At 35.9% G+C, this 18,946-nt stretch overlaps 1 protein-coding gene and 1 long non-coding RNA gene across 3 annotated transcripts in view; one reads left to right on the top strand and one right to left on the bottom strand.

The window, feature by feature from the left end:
- GDAP1 (ganglioside induced differentiation associated protein 1) overlaps window positions 1-18,946 on the top strand; it is a 357,570-nt gene that overhangs the window by 46,802 nt on the left and 291,822 nt on the right. The window lies entirely within an intron of this gene.
- Window positions 1-18,946, bottom strand: part of LOC106538605 (uncharacterized) — a 175,764-nt gene that overhangs the window by 69,785 nt on the left and 87,033 nt on the right. The window contains exons 4-5 of one of the 2 annotated variants that reach the window (XR_015695623.1): window positions 15,011-15,100; window positions 10,500-10,678 (exon numbers count right to left, since the gene is read on the bottom strand). The exons of the other annotated variant lie outside the window; for it this stretch is intronic. This is a non-coding gene — a long non-coding RNA (uncharacterized LOC106538605). The remainder of the gene's footprint in view (window positions 1-10,499; window positions 10,679-15,010; window positions 15,101-18,946) is intronic. 2 annotated transcript variants of the gene reach the window in all.

Below are 18,946 nucleotides of genomic sequence, written 5' to 3'. Positions count from 1 at the left end.
CAAATTGACTGTCAGGCATTCTTCTGATTTTGGCATCCCAACTGTATCGGGAAATGATACAGATTGGATCCGGGGGGCGGAGCCTGTTGCCGAGGAGGGCTCAACCGAGCTCCTCTCAGAGATCTGGTCTGTATATCTAAATAAGATCATAGATATCACCCCTTTTTGGCTAAGAAAGGGGCAGGGAGTAGCTCTGTGTGCTAGGGTCTATTCGTAATCCACAGCCTTTCTCTTTTTTTTTTGGCTGTGGACAGAGATTAGACCCAGCGTGAGCGGAGCTTTTATCTCCAGCCAGTTCTTCTCAGCTGCTTTTTTTTGCAGCCCCAGACAGGCGAGCCCCCCCCAGGACAAAGCAAAGTTGTTTCAAGCCAGGATTAATACGGGCGGGTCCCACTCCTGTGAGATTTATGCTTTTATTACTATCTTAAATACCAGCACCATTTGTCTTAGAGCCTTCTTTGTTTAAACGGACTTCAAAATGGCGATTTCTCTCCGTTGGTGACTGATAGGGGATGTTCTTAGCCGGTTTTACCTTCCTGCAGACCGCTCCTTAACAAAATAAACTCTTTTTTCTTTTTGGAAACAGAGGGGAGCGAAAGCGCTGTTTATTTGTTTATTTATTATGGCACCCAGGTCAAAATCGAAGCGTCTCTCTACAAATGTGCCTAAAGAATCTAAAGAATTTATACTGGAATCACAGCCCTTGTCTCCTACGCCCTCTACTGGAGAATTTTTAACACAGGAATCTTTCTTTCAAATGCTTAATGATTTTAAACAAGAAATCAAGGAATTTGTATTGGAGCTATATGATGATTTAAAGTCTAAAATTGACCAAATGAAGGCGAATACGTTTGCAGCCGTGTCTGCCCTGTCAGATTATTCTGCTGAAATAGAGAATAAATTGGAAAGCTTGGAGGAGGCTAATTTTAATTTGACTACTAATATTCAAATATTACAACAAAAAATTAGAGACACTGAAAAACAGCTCGTGATGATAAATTTTAATAGGAAGGCATTTGCAATAAGAGTCAGAGGACTCCGCGAAAAGGAGCGAGAGAATCTGAAACAGACCTTTGTTGAAGCCTTCAGCCATGCGGTGGGAAGCCCGGGGCTTAACTTTGATTGGCAGAATCGGAAAATCTATTGCCAGAACTCGTTGGTAGCGGAACAGCGACAGCTCCCGAGGGACATAATTATATATTTCTCCACAAAAGAATCCAGAAACGCGATTATGCAAAAGTTTCATAATAACAGTCTGCGAGTTGGTGACCAGGACTTGATTGTTTTCAAAGAAATCCCTTTCCAGATGTTGAGAGCAAGAAGAGACTATGCTTTTTTAACTAAAGAGCTTAGAAATCAACAAATTCAATATAGATGGGAGGCCCCAGCCGGCATTACGGTCACATTTGAGAATCAAAGATTTCGTCTTAACTCTGTTTCAGAGGCTCGAGATTTCTATTACAAGACTTTGAAGGCGGGACTTCCTGATTCACTTGGAAAAGAGGAGAGACAAGCTGAAGGAGAAGGCAAGCGGCAGGCCGTGTGGCTGCAAGATGGAGGGGGTAGCCTTTCCTCCCTTGGAGAAGCAGAAAAGCGGAGATCGAGGATTTAGACATTTTAAAATATTTGCCAAAGTTGTGGACTGAATGGGGGTTTGCGACCTCTCTCCGGTAGAAAAAGCGGAACTTATTGGTGGGGTGATATTGATTGTATATATGTAAAATGAATGCAGAATGATTTATGTTGTTTAAATTCTGTTAGAAGGGATTACTTTAAAACAGAAGGTTAACTGACTCTTGTTGAAAGTATTATTTGAATATGTGGAATGATCCATGCTATTTAATTCTTATTAGAAGGGAAAGTTGGGTGAAATTACTCTGAGCTAGATCATAAACTAATGTCTGCATAAATTTGATAGTGGTAAATATCAGAGAAGCAAGGGATGAGGGTAAAATGCATGCGGAATGATTTACGTTCTTTAAATCCTATTAGAAGAGAAAGCCGGTTGGGATCATCTTAAGATAGAATGTAAATTGATTTTTGTGTAAAGTAATACTTGATCCACGCTGCTTAAACTTTACTAAGAAGGGAAAGTTTGGTTAGATTATTTTGAATTACTGTTTGAAAATAAGGTTAAGAAAGATTATTTATGCTGTTTAAATTCTATTAGAAGGGAAGGTTTGATTATTCTTCTGTAAAGTAATATTTGAATATGTGGCATGATCCACGTTGCTTAAATTTTACAGGAAGGGATTATTTTTGAGCTAGACTGTATATTGATGCCTACACAAATTTGTATAAATGTTTATCTGAATACAAGGTTAAGGAAGAGGAACGGGAGAGTCTACAGGAGGTTGGGGTAAATAACAAAGAAGTAAGAGACGAGAATAAAATATAGATAGAATGACCTACACTATTTAAGCATAGATAAAGATGGGGGGCTGAGCTCAACACAAAGAGTTCTTTTTCTTTTTTTTTCCTTTTTCTTTTTTCTCTTTTCTTTTTTCTTTTCTTTCTTTTTTCTTGTTTTTCTTTCCTTTAATATATTACTTTTATTTTTAATCCATACGTACACAAGATACTTTAGACAGAAGGCAGTGCCAGGTGTGGGCCCTGGGAGGTCGGGAGGATTAGGGATGGGGATTTATGGGGGGTGGGTGGGTGGGTGTTAACATAGTCTCAATAAGAACAAGAATGTACTTATATACGGTTGTTGTTTTTTTCTTTTTTCTTTTCTTTCTTTATATTTTTTTTCCTTGGTTTATTTTACTTTTTATCAGATTAAACAACACTTGAATAAAGGCATACACCAAGGAGGGAGGTAGAGGGAAAGAAGAGGGAGGAGTAAGGAAGGAGTAAGGGGAATGTAAGGAGGGCGTGTTGGGAGTAAGGGGAGAAGGAAGGTTTGAGGGGAAAGGGAAGTAGGAGGGGAGTGTTAGAGGGAGAAAGGAAAGTTGGAGGGGGTGGATGGGGTGTATGGAGGAAGTGTCAGGTGGGGTTGTGAATGATGAGTTGTGTTTTCTTTTTTATTTTTTTTTATTTTTTTTTATCTTTTTCTTTTCTTATAGCAAATACCCTGTATATAAGTGATTGCAAAATGGAATGTGAAAATGAATAAAATATATTTTAAAAGGGAAATGATACAGATTGGATACTTTTTCCAGGCCCAAGCCTCACTGTAAATAGTATTCTGTATCAATTGTTCAATTGTCTTTTGTAAGGTTTCTTTGATTGCTGATTAACTTCAACCACTATTTTGAAATTCATGCACAATACTTGCTTGGCCATCTTCCTTATGGAATTATTTGAAACCTGGAACATTATAAACATTGGAAAAGTACCAGAGAAAATGTGTACACAAGTTAACAAAATACAAACATTTCTTGGAAATATGCCTCTGTTTTCATCATAGATTAGAAAGACTCTCTAAATAATATGCCAAGTCACTGGACCTGATCCAGCAGGGATCATAAAAACTTCCAGAACACCCTGCCTTGATGATGTGCTGACAGAAATTTCCCACAAGTCTTGATTATCTCCTGGTCCCCTATAAAAGTAGCTAACTTTTTGCTTTCACAGACTCACAGTAAACTACAATGTCTAAAGTATAGGAAATAGATGTTATTTTCTACCATAATAGCACCTATCTCGTTTGTAAATGGAGTTGAAACTGCTCCTGGAACTTGTTTTCTGGATTGCAGAAAATATTCTAATTATAAGAGGGAGAAAAACTGTTAAAGACTGCAGAAATTTAAGGCAAGATTATCTCCCAGACAAAAATCACCCATACAGAACAAAACATCTAAAGCCCTTTTACCACTTACCTTGTCAATCATTAATCTATTTAAATCTCATTTACCAGCGGTTCTGGTAGGTAATAATTACTGAAGACACTTTGGGAGTCACCCAATTTCTCCAGGAAGTGTCAGGTACCCCAAGAACCCAACCCCACACAAATATTGACAAGGCTTCATAACATCTTCACCTGTCCCCACTGGCCAAGCATGACCAATGAGTGTGAAAGGAAAAGGGAGAAGGAAGAAAGAATAAACAACAGGAAAACTGGCAATATTCTAAGATCCAATTCATACAAAAAGGTTTACAACCCATTCACTTCAAACCCTAATCAATCTCTCACAATTTTAGAGTTCCTGTTACATGCTGACCTGTTAGTCTAATGTAGCATGATTGGATCTATTTGGTACTAAATCTAGCATAGCTGACTCCTGCCTAGGATTCCCACATTTAATTCTCAACTTAAAAACATTAGGGGAACATGGCTGAAAAATGTGTGTAGCATCTATATGACTCAGTCATTTATTGTGACATAATCTTTTTATGATGTATATCAATGGTTCTCAACTGAAGAATTGTTATAATTTAAATCTTTTGTTAAGTCTTGGGAGTCTGTAACCATGGTCCGTGACCACAAAGGTATTTAAAGGAGGTCTGTAGTAAAGAAAAGGTTAATAGCCACTGATGTATACTATAGTCCCCAATATGACAGCCAATTTAGCATAGTGGTAAAGGTATCAGGCTAGACATTGGGAGTCTCTAGGTTCTAGTCCTGCCTTAGGCACAAATCCAGGTGGGTAATCTTGAGCCAGTCACTTTCTCTCAGCCCTAGGAAGCAGGCAATGGTAAGTCACTTTTGAAAAACCTTGTCAAGAAAACTACAGTGTCTGTCTAGGTAGTCTCCAAGAATCAGACAGGATTGAACAGAAGAAGAAAATTGAACATAACAAACAAACAAACATCACAATATATTCTTAATCTTTAAGATAACAAAAACGCATTGGTGTTTCTCTTGCATCCAACTAATATGGTGAACCCCTGCTAGAAAATATTGAAAGTATTACCCTTATTCTGAATACGAAGTGTAGAAAGTAAGCAATGCATTGTTTAAAAATTGTTTTAATGAATTTTACAAGGTGTAGTAGATCAAAAGACATGATGGAGAGAGGGGGGAAGGGAGTGGGAGTGGGAGTGACAGAGAGAGAGTGGGGAGGAGGGAGAGAACACACACAACAGTGAAAACTTGTACGGATTTCAGATGAGATTGTATCTCCTTATAGTCTGGCTACCTTTCTGGAAGGGGCAGGAATTTCAGAGAGTTTGCATAAATATCTTTGGGATGAAATAAACAGAAATAAACAATGTGTAGGAGATCATGCCGTAAATAAAATATTAAATGTCTGGAACTAATACAAAAAAACAGTAAACCCAAATTCTCTTCTCTTGTTTTGCTGTTAAATGTTTATTTCTACAAATAGAAAAGCATTAAAAGCTCAGTGAAGAACTAATACATCATTTAGTTTGCAAGGTTTAATTATTAATAAGACTGAGATTTTCAGAGACTTAATTTACAATAGTCCAGTCTACCTGACTGATTTCAATATTTTCAGATAAGTAGTATTGTACTAAAAGAGTTGCAGAAGCAAGTCACTGAATTTCAAATCTCATAATACATTGGAAATTTGGAAAAAAAATGGGACATTTGCTGGGCCTTGTCTATAAACTGTTGGCACAGTATGATTAACAACTGAAATAAAAAAAAAGATTGCATGGTACACAAATAGAGGTGGGTTGCTGCTGGTTTAGCCTGGATTAGGCAAACCAGTAGTAGAGGTGGCGAGAGGCTCTGCCCACCTGCCAGGATGCGAGCGCATGTAGCAGCGCACCCCGAACCGGTAGTAAAAAAAAATAGCAACCCACCTCTGTATACATTGATGTAAAATTTGAATGCAGTAGTAGAGAAGCAACATTAGGAATTTCAATAGGAAAGGAACATTACATTTATATCTTTCATGTAATCTTCTTTATGCCACCCAATTTCATTCTGCTGTAACAAAAATTCTGCACTGCAGATTCCAATGATCCCTGAATCCTCTTCCAATGCCAAAAAATGCTCCTGATTTCAGTAATTTATGTTATTTCTAATGTTGCATTTTTTTTTAAAGAAAGAAATGCTTTGGTCATTCGTTACTTTCATTTTCTATAATATCTCTGTGTTATGCTTGTATGTGAAGACTAGAACGATAGAGGGCAACTAGAACCATCAGTACTTTGAAGCATGTATTTACAAAAGACTGTGTAAGATGATCAGTGCAATCAGCCCAAAAGATTTAAGACTAATGGATTATTGTATGATTTCTAAATTTATTCAAGACCCTTTGGAACGATATTTCAGAATCCAAGTTTACTTAATCTGTTCCATCCTCATTATCAACATCTTAATTTCTCCTTGTTAATATCTCAAAATATTAGTGAGGATTTCCTTCTTTAAAAATCAGATATATTCTTGGCAGAGCATTTTCTTCTCTATGTTTAACAATTGTAGCTTTAATAAAAACTCTAATATCAATCTATTTATACAGATGTTAAGTTTAATGTTGCAATAACTTCCTAAGTACTTTTTAGGGGAAAAAAAATCAATGATCTGTTGGCAAGATTCCAGTCCTCCAGTAAGGAAGCCAATTTTAGTGACATCACCGCATTTTGATAACTTGTCAATATTTTCATGTTGAAATTCATTAAGAACTGTCAAGTACATAGAATGCTATCTCAGTGACGTCTTAATTTTTATTATTTCCAATAAGAACTCAACATTCAGGATTTTTTTTTTCACAAACCACAGTTATTTTGCATATATTTATTCTCTATGTTCTGTAATGTAAAAAAAATATATTCAGGTATCTTATCCTTCTTAGCTAATACAGGTAGTCCTTGATTTACAACTGTTCACTGTACAAGACCGAGTGGCTGTTGTGTTTTCCTCCCAAAAACTTGGTCAATATTCCATCACTCAGGCTGGGGGGTGAAAACCTACGCCCCTCAGACAGGGCTCGCAACTTGGGGGTCCTCCTGGATCCACAGCTGACTTTAGAACACCATTTGTCAGCTGTGACCAGGGGGGCATTTGCCCAGGTTCGCCTGGTGCGCCAGTTGCGTCCCTACCTGGACCGGGAGGCACTCGCAACAGTCACTCACGCCCTTGTGACCTCAAGACTGGACTACTGCAATGCGCTCTACATGGGGCAGCCCTTGAAGAGTATTCGGAGACTTCAACTCGTCCAGAACGCAGCCGCGCGAGCGATCGTGGGTGCACCTCTGTACACCCACGTTACACCTATCCTCCGCGAGCTGCACTGGTTACCGATCAGTCTCCGGATACGCTTCAAGGTGCTAGTCGTAACTTATAAAGCCCTTCATGGTATTGGATCTGGGTACTTGAGAGACAGCCTGCTGCCAATTACCTCCCACAGACCCATTAGATCTCACAGGGTTGGCCTCCTCCGGGTGCCATCTACAAGCCAATGCCACCTGGCTATTACCAGGGGGAGGGCCTTCTCTGTGGCAGCTCCGGCCCTCTGGAATGAACTCCCCGCAGGGATTCGGACCCTCACCTCTCTCCAGGCCTTCCGAAAAGCCGTCAAAACCTGGCTTTGCCGGCAGGCCTGGGGGTGATGAGTTCCCTCCCCTCTCGACATATATGGTTGTGCGATTGTTGTCGACTTTTATTATTTGTATTTTGTCTTTTATGTTCCCCCTTTTTTTCCCCTTTGAACTGTTCGCCGCTCTGAGTCCTCCCGGAGAAGGGCGGCATACAAATAATAAAATACCATACCAATACCATACTTAGTGACCATTCAAAGTTACAACAGCACTGAAAAAATTGATGTATTATCATTTTTCACACTTATGACCATGCACCCATGGTTACATGATTTACATTCAAATATTTGACAACTGGCTCACCCTGGGTCAGGTTTTCCAACCTTCTGACAAAGTCAATGGGAACATCCAATTCACTTAACAAACCTGTTACTAATTTAACAACTGCAGTGATTCACTTAATAAATGTGAGAAGAAAAGTTGTAAAATTGGGGGGGAGGGAAATCACTTAACAAATTTCTCATTTAGCAACATAAATTTTGGGCTCACTTGTGGTCATAAATTGAGGACTACTGGTAGTTGTAGTTTGTTATTTATTTCACTACTCAGTATTATTGTTTCTTTGTGTTTCAAGATAAATTGTTTATTATCCAAGACTATGATCATAATAAAATTGATTTGATTTTGACCTGTTTGCTGTAAACATTTTAGCAAAGGTGGGATAAAGATATAACAACAACAACAACAACAACGTGTACTTCATGGTTTTTTTGTAACTGTCTAATTATTAATGCTCATGTCCTTAGTAAGTATAATATTTATATTTCCCGAATTGTCCTAGTGTGATTTGTATTGCAATCAAATCTTGAATCAGAATCCTTAAAGGTCTAATCAGAAATTATATTGCTCATATTGGAAGGAACTTTTTTCCATATAATACATATCCCAAAGAGAAAGGCAGTGAATTACGTTTTAATGCACTTTTCTTAACTCCAGCACACTCATTTCAAGCAGAACAATGGATGTGTTGGAGTATTCTAACTTGTTTGTTTTAATTTTTCCCCAAGTTATGTTATTCATAGATTGAAAATTTCCAATTACACAGCATATGCACTGTTCCACTTCCCCTGACCCAATAAAGGCATTATTTTAAATGATGTATAATTTTCTCTTCCCTCCCTCCCTCCCTCCCACATTAGCCTGCTTAGTGCTTTTTGACCAATATACTGGTAGATAATTAATCAAAGATGGGTCATTTGACTGAATTAAAATATTCTACTGCATACTTGATGGCATGTATCATAGAAAACATCCAGACAACATTCCTTTACTGGTTAGGTGCTAGTGGACATGCAGAAAACATTGGTGAATACCATAACAAAATTTATGCCTTTTGCTTTTGATTCCGAAGAGGTGCTTCAGAAATCATGGCAGTATATATGCAGCACTTATGAGTGAATAATTCCAGCAGCCCTGTCTATTTCCAGGATTGTGTAGATGCTATGATCATGCACTTGGAACAAGCATGGTTGTTTTAATGGGTCACAGACAATGCTGTCTTCATGCTCCTTCACATTCCAAAGCACCTTTAAAAAACTGAATCTGAGGGATTACTCAGCCTCAGTAGAAAGACTCCCAAGCAAAAGATTATCAGATAAAAGCTCTAAAGGAAAATGTTTCTTCTACAGAAAGAGAATACTGCCTAAACTTGACTGATCTGTCTCAGTAAAAATTAATTTCATATCCTAACTTTTCTTTCAACAGTAACATTTTCGTGATGGGGAAAATGCACCTACTATTCAATTTTAGTGGTGACTTACAACCTAAAATAAAGCTCAGAACTCATTAAGAGCTATGGCTATTATTCAAAAACAGAGACGGCACATGTTATGAAAACAGCTTTTAAATACTGAGATAATTTATCTTCATTATAGCAATTTGAATGCATTATACTTGAGAGAAACACACTTAAAACATCATGTAGAAGGGGAAAAGCATGAAAAGCAAGTGAAGATTATGTCTATGAATAACGTATGTAAAAGTATGTAGGTATGTTATGAGGTACATAAAGGTATGTAGCAATGGGGTTCTGTGTGTTTGTTATTAAGGAATTTGTTATAAACAGGGTTAATTTCTAGATTTGGTTACACTAAATATGCCAACACTTTATATCTAGTTAAAATGCTTCTTTACACAATTCCATGGTCCTAAAACAAAGCATGCACATTGTTGGGGGCTGGAAATGAGTGCGGTTAAGTAGAAGTGACAATCAAGTTGCATCCAAAAATAAGAATATTTAATGGGGAGCTCTGGCAAACTCTTCAGAGGCATGGCAGGAAAAAAAAACAATGTGACAATGACATGCCCCACAGTTCTGATTCACAACCCCCTCTGAGATGACAGCCTTTCTCTTTGTACACTGCAGCAGGAAACAACAATAATGAGCAATTCAAAGGAAGTTTGTCTTTCCTAATAAATTTATACAAAAATGACACACGGTTTAAAAGAAGCAACACTTAATTTAACAGAGAGAGAAAACGGACTGCTCATTAAGCAACTGATTCTGCAAAGTACTATGCTAGTAGCTCTCAGAACCCAGCGAATGTGATCTGTAAGGTAACAGAATGATCCAGAACCTTTCTCAAACAGATCCTATTGGTACTGCTTTGTACTAGTTTTAGCTTGCTTATCTATGAATCCAGACACATAACAAATTAGAGGCTTCAACAAGATTGGCACCTACATTTACTCATGCACAAATGGCTAATATATGTGATATATTCGATTCCCAACAAGGGTGTGGCTAGCTGATGAGAGCTAAATAGCTTGAAATAGATCTATACTAGTCTCCCTTTATTTATCAGCATAAATATAACACACATATATATATATATATATATATATATATATATATATATATATATATATATATATATATATATATATATATATATATATATATATATATATAAACACTTTTTAATTAAAAAACAGCTCCCTTAAACAAGGTTGTGAAAGTAGCAATAGAAATATTAGATGAATAATTTTTAATTTTTTTATTTATCAAATTCTTTTTAGAGTCTGTGAAATCTTGCTAAACTCACTTGAATTCTTCATCATCCTTGATGGATTGTTTAGTTTCATAATTTACTTTCATATTTCATTGCAAGTAGATGATGATGACGACGGCGACAACAACAACAACATTATTCAGGACAGGAGTTTAACTTTTTTCCCACTGCAAAGTACATTCTTCCTGAAGTTTGCCTGCTCTGTATAATATCTATTTCAAGAAAGAGGTTAGAAAAAGACATTGGAGGACTAGAAAATGCAGTAATAAAAACCTAAAAAATAAATATAAGGTAGTTTTTATAAAGGTAGTTTTACAGCCAGCGCTTCTAGATTCCAAATTCTCTGCCAATCTGTACTGAAAACTAGTCACTCGTACCAATATGAACCGAGCTTCAACCTCATATGTTTAACTTGCATGGACAATCTGATGAATTTCCCATAAAAATCTGCTGAATGAGATGTTGGGTACTCATTAGATATTACCAGGTAAAGGCATCTTTTCTCTCTCAATATTTATCACAGATCGGTAATTCCAGCAGTTAGCCGTCACATGCCCAAACCTCCTAATTCTGGTTTTTACTGGAAAATCATGCACATTTTGTTCTAATTAGAGCACTTAAAGTAGGCAAAGCAGCAGAGGAGAATGCTATGCTTTGTTCTTGTCACATTCTTAGGCTGAAAATTGTTGGGACAAATTTATCCATAATATAATACAACTAAAGTCTTATGCCCTGGAGGAATCAGGCCCCTGAAAGTTCAGGCAGCCAATTCCAGGTTTATTCGATCATATGAGAGTGCTTATTCACCCGTTAGGAATCCCATAACATTTTCATTCAGCAGAGAATTTTTTGCTGGATTCCCACCTCTCAACGAAGAGAAATTAACATGCAATCATGCATGAAGATGTCTGAGCCAGCTGCCGTGTATTTGAAGTACGCCCCAGGTTAAGATTAAAGCATGGTATCGAGCCAAGTAAATTGACCTAACCAGCAGTTTTCTCTAAAAAGAACACTGAACAGAACGATAATACCGCTTTTAATTTCCTTGCGTCAGCAGCAAAGATAACATTTGATCGTAGGTTCACATCATTTACAAAGGAAAAGAAAATCACTTACACACACATAAGAAATTTTATCTACTCATTAAATTGGCAAGGGAAGCAGTGAGGTAGCTAGAAATTTACAGGGAGGAATTAGATACACAGATAATGAAGATTTTTCCCCCCTTGCTTCTCTTTCTCCTGAACTGCATATAAAAAGAGAACCCTCGCCCACTACTGATCAAAATACTGCTTGAACAGCAGAGATTAAAGGAAGGCACAAAGTATTTATCATATTCTTTTATGTTTCAGTCAGTTCTTGGGATGTAACCTTGAGATATTTGGAGGGAAAGAAACCTACAGTATACTCACAAAAGAGGTGCAGCCTTTATATTCCTTTGCCAACTTTCCTTAGGTATGACCTTCAAGCTCAATTTGCCATGCAATCAATACTTTACCATGAAGATTCATGATAATGAAAGCATTTTTGTTACACTGGCATCTGTCTATTACGCATTCACATAAAAGCCTTTTCATACATTACAGTTTCAGGTGTATAGTCTAACATATATTTAGACATGTAAAGCACTTGGGCAAAGAACAAAGATTTTTAAAAATCCCCCAATCCACCACACAACGTTGAAATTTAAACTTATTTATGAATTCTAGTGCTAAGACTCGTTATATATTTTCTCACAAAAGAAGTAAAATGGTTTTCAAATCCACCTTTACCTAATGCTGTCAGTACCTGCATGCATTCTTTCTCAACATGCTCAACAGCCTCAATAGGTTACATATTATGCTTGATACATTACATATATTTTGCATGAAAAACCTGGGCTCTTCTCTATGAATTATACAGTATCTTGAGATCAGTTCTCTTTTAAATTTCCAATGCTATTGTCTGAGCCATGTTTAGCAATGGCTGTACCAGGGCTTTCTAATAATTCCAGAACAATATATTAGTGGCCACACCACTGCAAGCATTGTCTATGCATGCATACATGATCTGATAGATGAGAAGGGCCTCAAAGTGGCTGCTTTGAGAACAGGACACTTCAAAGTTTTAAGGTGTAGATCTCTTCTGGTTTTGCGAGACTAATAAATAGATCAATAGAAAGAAATCATGAGATTCTATATGCTAACTATAAGATTCTTTTCATTGTATATTTTATCACAAGATGCTGACACCATTGGGAAACAGGTGGTTCAGTAGTTGCTACATCCAGGAGATTGTGAACACTTCTTTAACAAAAGGGAGCATTACATGCAGGAGACTATGGTGCACCTTTTCTAAAGAGGTCCTTACTTTGTGTGGCCATATTTCATAGATATTGTTACTTCAGTGCTATTCAGTAATAAGGGCTCTTCCAAAATGTTCTTAGAGAAAGAAGCAAACAAATATTTATCTGTACAAATTCCAGTGTTAAAGTCATACAGTCTGTCCTATCAAGAAACATGAACTATCTAGATTGTGAAGTCAGCTAAGTAGTCTATGTTAATAAAACCTAATAACTATTGTACTGGGTGAGCCTGTGAAAGCTTATTCATCCTAAAAATACATTTTAGGATAATTTTAAAGTATTTTAATGGATAGTTTCTGCTCTGGTGTTATAAATTATATATATTTTATAAGTTAGAGATGGAATCACTTATTAAATCTCCCTTTATATAATAATTCTCCCATACTTAGTGCTACTGACTCCCTCTAAGGAAAATTTATGGGCATTTGCTGTGCATTTATCCTTTCAGGAGATCAGAGATATAAATAATAATGTTGTATTGTGAGATGAAGTGGGGATCACACTATTTCCCTATATATAATAATTCTCCCATACTTAGTGCTCCTGACTCCTTCTAAGAAAAATTTATACTGTCTTTTTTTCTCTTTTTTTTTTCTTCTTTTTTGTAAGCCGCCCAGAGTCCTTCGGGATTGGCCGGCATGTACATTTTGATAATAAATAAATAAATAAATAAATAAATAAATAAATAAATAAATAAATAAATAAATAAATAAATAAATAAATAAATAAATAAATAAATAAATAAATAAATAAATAAATAAATAAATAAATAAATAAATAAATATGGGCATTTGCTGTGCATTTATCCTTTCAGGAGATCAGAGATATGAATAATAATGTTGTATTGTGAGATGAAGTGGGGATCACACTATTTCAAGAAAAAAAAAGTCACACTCTGATTTGACACACTCATGCATGTCAATCCTTCCTAATCCAGACCAGATTAGGAAACCAAATAGGTCAATGCTACTTTTAGTATAAAGTTATAGAAACAAAATCTTGTAAGTCTGAATGTGCCTCCCTCTCTTTATCTTTGTATGAACTAGGAAGGAACTTGTCTGAGATATCTGTGAATGTTACATTGCTATCCCTTACTTAGAAATCTTTTCTTTGTCTGTTGCCTTGGCAGCGGCTCTTCCTTCTGTCCCTCAAGGCCATTTCCTCTACATAGATTAAAGTGCTGTCCTTTTAATTCTTGTTATAATTTTTCTACTGAATGTTTTTAAAGATTAGCAATTTTTCTTTGAATCATGTCTTGAACAGTCCTAGAAATAGCTAAATTCAAATTCATACAAATTAAATGAAAAATTTATGAACAAATATAACTAATATCAACATTTTTTAAAAAAACTTTTCTAATTTTCTTTCATTTCATCTACAGGAATATTTTTTGGGGGGTTAGTTATTTTTTCTTTAAAAAACAGTTAGTTTCTTATTGTACAAAAATGAATAAAAATTTAAAATATCCATTAGGATATTTACATGATTTGCTATAGGCTTAATTTGTTTAATTAATGCTTTTTTAAGTTATAAAAAGGTAAAATAGAAATCTGACTTTAAAATCTAAAATGCATGTTTTAGGATGATCAGTTGCATATAAATCTGATTAAAAGTAGAGCAAAGCCACTTAAATCAGCCATACTTTTGATAGTCATGCTAATTTGCACATTCATTTCGATGGTTGTACTCTTATTAAATTAGGCTTCCTAACTGTATATGTTGAATAATCTTATAAACAAACATGATACCGAAACACAGATTTTGTTTTTCACAATACCAGTTCATAATATTATAAATTAATAGAATGTCAAATGTGGTTTGCAAAATGCTGTTGCTGCCTTTTTTGATCAAAAGAATTTTAGAATTAAAATCAGATAAAAAAGAGCCTTGTGGATGCTGAGGAATTTGTGAGCATACTTATGCTCATGATACATTGCTAGGTGTAGACAACAGAACCAGAGTGGGGAAAAACAGCATGTAAGAGCCCTTAATTTACCCTTAAATTAAGGGATTTTACAAACTGTTTTCCCCACTCTGGTTCTGTTGTCTAGACCTGTAGAAAGTATTGTTCATCAAAACCTTGCACAGAAAAAGCTCAAGTATACTTTCAATACTTTGAAAGTATTCCATGCAAAATATTCCATGCAAAATTCATATGTAATTCTATAGCCTATTATAATTCAGGTAGGCTTTAACTTACCACATCCTTGGCAGTCCACAATTTCAGTGATAAGTTGAGACAGTCATAAAGCAGGTCATGTCCAATTTTGCAACCTTTTTTGCAGCAGTTCTTAAACAAATGAGACAGTCATTAAGCAAATGTTGTGGTTATTACGTAAACCCATTGTTCACTATGGGGTGATTTTTGCCAGAAACCAGAAATAACATTGGTTTCTGACAAAAAGATTGTAAATGGCCATAAATGCAGACCAGTTTCTGAACACCCAAAATACAAGTGACTCAGACATCAGAACTTTGAATTCTGGTTATATTTCATTCTTCAGAGTCTGTTGTAACTTTGAATGGTTGCTAAGCGACCAGTTGTAAGTCAAAGACTACTTTGTAAGTGAGCTTTCCTTAGCATCTAGACTATAATACAGGTACTAAAAATGAAAACATGTATAGGTGAAATACACAGTCAGAGCATAAATTAATCGTATTAAATGTTTCTTTACTTTAGAGCCAAGGTGGCGCAGTGGTTAAATGCAGCACTGCAGGCTACTGCTAGATCAGCAGGTCAGCGGTTCAAATCTCACCGGCTCAGGGTTGACTCAGCCTTCCATCCTTCCGAGGTGGGTAAAATGAGGACCCAGATTGTTGGGGGCAATATGCTGACTCTCTGTAAACCGCTTAGAGAGGCCTGAAAGGCCTATGAAGCGGTATATAAGTCTACTGCTATTGCTATTGCTATTGCTTTAGAATATTATCATCCTCTTGCTACTTCATGGATAAAAACCCATTGTAAATTGTTTTAGGGCAGAATTCTTATGCTCCAAATAAGGCTATGCAATTAAGCCCTAACTTTAAAATCTACCACTGAGCTTAAATAAAAAAGAATTATGAGATAACGGGGTAATTTAAAACTCAACATTGAGTTTAAGCTTTCACTACATTGCAGATTAAGTTACCCAAATACTTTTTCTCAGTTTTAGTGCAGAAGCTAGAACAATATTTCATTCCTCTTCAGAGGAATAAGGAATGTTATCAGTATCTTTAGTAAGAAAAATAATCGTGGATTTCTCTAAAGGAGAGCTGTGATATCTATAAAGTTCACATCATATTACAATGTAAGATTTTTTTAAATTTAAAATAAAGAATAACATTTGATCAGTTCTTTTCTTTTTGGATCACATCCTCTACCCATTGATTTAGATTTTTTTTAAAGTATGGAATTTAAAATGCAATATTAGCAAGTGTAGATTACATCTGTGTTGTATTATTATGCTTAGTTTTAAAATATTTTTTCTTAAGCAGTGCAGCTTTAGAGTTTGTCCCAATCCCACAATCTTAGTAAAAATATATATGGGGATTTACATAGATTTCTAACTGCTCTTAAACTACTCTTTGTGCTAGCCATTTGGAACTCCTGGTTAAATCATGGACAGTAGCAAACAGATTAGATCATTCCAGCATCATCCCTGGGTCTTCCCTCCTCCTAGTTATTGCTTTCTAATGCCTTGTACAGCATATCCCAGTGTCCATCCATCCTCTGATCACTTTTCTGTCCTTTTTTTCGCTCAGTCACTGTTCATTCTGGTTCCTAACTTATTTAATTTCTGTGAATTTTAATATTAATGTTTTAATATTTCTATCTGGAAGTGAACTTTTGTCTTTTGGGAGAACGTAAGGAAGATAAGGGAGCTGTAGGTCACAAAAGCTTACACCTTTCCCCCTTGGCTTCAACATAACAGAATAACAGAGTTGGAAGAGACCTTTATGATGTTGTAAGCTGCCCATAGTTGCTTGACAGTGAGACATAAATTTAATTAATAAATAAATAAAATCCTATCATGGCATATTCTACCAGCTTGCTCGTCCTCAATCTTCCTAGCCTCTCCTCCTGTCCCTCAATTTCTTTTTTGTGTTGCCCTCACCTTGACCCACTTCCACCTGAAAGAATCCAAGCAAGTGCGGAATTTTGTGCATATTATTTTGCACATCCCTTCTATTCTGCCGTGTTTGAGTTAGCAAAGAATCATATGAGTTTGCTGATTTCTGATTGCTGCCAATCCTTATTCTGATTGAATTTCATTGTTCTGATTCAGTGCCTAATGGTCCTATCCTGATTATTCATGTGAGCTATAATATAGGCAAAGTGTAAACCTACCATCTCTTTGAAATAAAAGTTAAAAAAATATTTATATACCTATCAAGAATACAGAAATCAACGTACAAATGAATGAATACTCTCTGGTTACAGGGGGTGGGGGAGAACAAAATAGACAGGATGTCTTCTCTTCATGTTTAAATTGTCCTCCCTTTACTACAGCTCTATTCCCAACTTTCCACAATTTTCTGCTCCACTAACTTAAAAGTAACTTCCTTTTTTAAAAAACAAATGACAGACAACTTGAGTGACTGATTATATTGTGCCAACACTTTGTTTTTTTTTTCTTGGAGGCCTTGGTTTAAGAGGATGGATGTTAGTGTAAATGACAGAAATGGAGCTTCACATAGGATTTCACTCCTGTTCAAAGACAAGCAAAGGCAACCTCAGTGAGGAGCAATCAACTTGACAAATGGATGCTGTTCAACCCTGTGCCTCCCACTGAAACTAGAGAGCCTGATTTACACAATTTTTTTCCTGTAAACTTAAAGAGCAGCAAATTCCAGACAGACTTAATACTGCTTTGCTGTACAATGGGTTGAGCTGATAATTCTACTCATATAATGAAATCTGATAATAGTAGGGAGGAAAAAACACATCAGAAAGAATGGAACACATTAACAGTCTTATAAAAATACACTTAAGACTTGCAAATCTACAATAAAAAGAAAAGCAAATTGGTTGTATCAAGAAAAATTTATGTGGTTTTATTACCTAAGGTTAAAACAGTTCCCCTGATGATATTTACAATTCACAGTATATCTAGCAAATAAAAGCATTAAATATCAAAAACTTTGAACACATGGATGTGTTGTTCTGTCCCCCGCAGGCAGTACTTTATTGATAAATGAAATAATGAAAAAGGAACAAAGGCATTCATATCTGGATTTCTTTCCTCAATATAGCATTTCTTAACTGTTTAAAGTGAAACATGTATTTAAGGCATTAAAACTTATTAAACTTAATAGGGCATCTGAATCAAAATGTACAGATTGTGCTGTAATCTACTTCATTTTAGCTATTTTCTATTATGGGTTGATCAAGTTTGGAAAGGAGATACTGAACAGATCATAATTTTTGATTGAAGTGAGTGGCTAAACAACAAGAAACATGGCTATCGCCATCATAAGAACAGTAGAAGTACATTAGTACATTGGCATCAATGATCTTCACTTCTGTAAAAGTTGAATAGTGTGAACATTTCAGTTTCCTATTTATTTTTCCGTAGTCACAAATAAAATAAATTGGGGTAGGACCCCTTATATAAACATTTCATGCTGGAGTGAATGGACCTCAACAGCTGCCGATTTGGTGACACTGAGAACTCCAGTGGAGCTGTCCTGCTGAATTAACGTCTTGGAACTGTTAAGAAGAAACTTCAAACAGACCTTGTTTAGCAGGTGGTCAAAGCTTTCCCTCTGTGGGGATCATGTGAAGACTAGCAGAACAGTCACTCAGTCATGAATCAGGCCTGTCAATAGTTGCCTATTTTCTCAACAGGTTTCTCGATCATACTCCAAAAACATTCCTCCCACAACATCCTACTCTACTGGGTAGCTTCTTACAAATTACCACCAATTAGAGAGAGTACCAATTTTGCTTGTATTATTAATTTAAACTATTGATTTGTATTTAATGACGAACAAGAATCAAGATAATATAAAAAGAGGTATACACATTTTTAAATAAGCTCATTTGAGGCTTATTGCGTGCTGCTGCAAACTGAAACTAATGAGTTGGTGGTCCAGATCAGAAGGCTGTATTTGAGAAGCTGTTTATGAAATATGTTTCTGATATCCAAACCTGAAG

The sequence above is a fragment of the Thamnophis sirtalis genome, unplaced genomic scaffold (assembly GCF_051295495.1).
Source record: "Thamnophis sirtalis isolate CommonGarterSnake01/CBP01778 unplaced genomic scaffold, rThaSir2_p1.2 scaffold_2, whole genome shotgun sequence".
Lineage (NCBI taxonomy): Eukaryota > Metazoa > Chordata > Lepidosauria > Squamata > Natricidae > Thamnophis > Thamnophis sirtalis.
The sequence above is the reverse complement of the archived record's forward strand: the minus strand, read 5'-3'. Positions and strand labels throughout refer to the sequence as shown.